Raw genomic sequence first — 1,254 nt, forward strand, 5'->3', positions numbered from 1 at the left:
TCTTCTTCCGGTTGCTTGTAGGTTCTCCGCAGTCCGCTCTGGCTCCCAACTCATTTCCTCTCCTTGCCAGCACACTTGGAAGCCAACACAGTCTCGCGATCAGGAGTATCAGTTTCGTTTGCTATTACAATCCTTTGTCTTTCTTAACCGCAGGAATGTTAAACTAAGTCTATCTTTTTATTTTTCCACTTTTTAAAAGCTCTTTTCAGCTCCGAGATTTTCCGATTCACTTTAGCAAGGCATAAACGCTTATCCTCTTAGTTTAAAAGTCAGCTACAACTTCTTTCCGGTAAGCAAAACGATTTTATTACCTTGATTGTTTATCTTAGGTTTTCACACTGCCTCCTTCAGTCCAAATTTCTTCTCTCCTTTTTAGAAGTCGGGAAATGATGACTTTATGCTGAATACTCAGCCCGGTTGGCTCTTTAAGTGCTGAATGCCGTGCCCGTTCTGCGGGAAGAGATCAAAGTGTGATACAAGCCTCTTCCGAGCCTTGATCACACCGATCTCAACTCCTGCTGGGGTCTTGATGCTTGTCAGTCTTTCCCCCTGCCTAGGGGAAGCATGCCTTGGGCATTAACTTGCCCAAGCTGTCAAAAGAGCCACCGTCCACCCTGGACAATCCCAGAGTGCGTCAAATCGCCATTTTCTCCGACCAGAAGCCCAAAAGTACCTCTTTCTCAACCTGCTCTTTCCCATGCATAATCTTATAAACCTCAATCATGTCACCCCTCAGTCATCATTTCTCCAAGCTAAAGAGCCCTAAGTGACATAACCTTTCCTCATAGGGAAAGTGTTCCAACCCTTTTATCATTCGAGTTGCCCTTTTCTGCACTTTTTCCAAAGCTATAATATCCTTTTTAAGGTGTGGTGACCAGAATTGCACACAGTATTCCAAATGAGGTTGCACCATTGATTTATATAGGGGCATTATGATATTGGCTGATCTGTTCTCAATACCCTTCCTAATAATCCCCAGCATAGCATTGGCCTTCTTTATTGCAGTCACACACTGTCTCGACATTTTCAGGGAGTTATCTACTACAACTCCAAGATCTCTCTCTTGATCAGTCTCTGCCAGTTCAGACCCCATCAACGTGTATTTATATTTAGGATTTTTGGCTCCAATGTGCATCACCTTGCACTTGGCCACATTGAACCCCATTTGCCATGTTGACGGCCACTTGCCCATCTTTGACAGATCCCTTTGGAGTGCCTCACAATCCTCACTGGTTTTCACCACCCTGAACAACT

The sequence above is a fragment of the Gekko japonicus genome, unplaced genomic scaffold, assembly GCF_001447785.1.
Source record: "Gekko japonicus isolate JY-2015 unplaced genomic scaffold, Gekko_japonicus_V1.1 scaffold6833, whole genome shotgun sequence".
In the NCBI taxonomy this organism is placed as follows: domain Eukaryota; kingdom Metazoa; phylum Chordata; class Lepidosauria; order Squamata; family Gekkonidae; genus Gekko; species Gekko japonicus.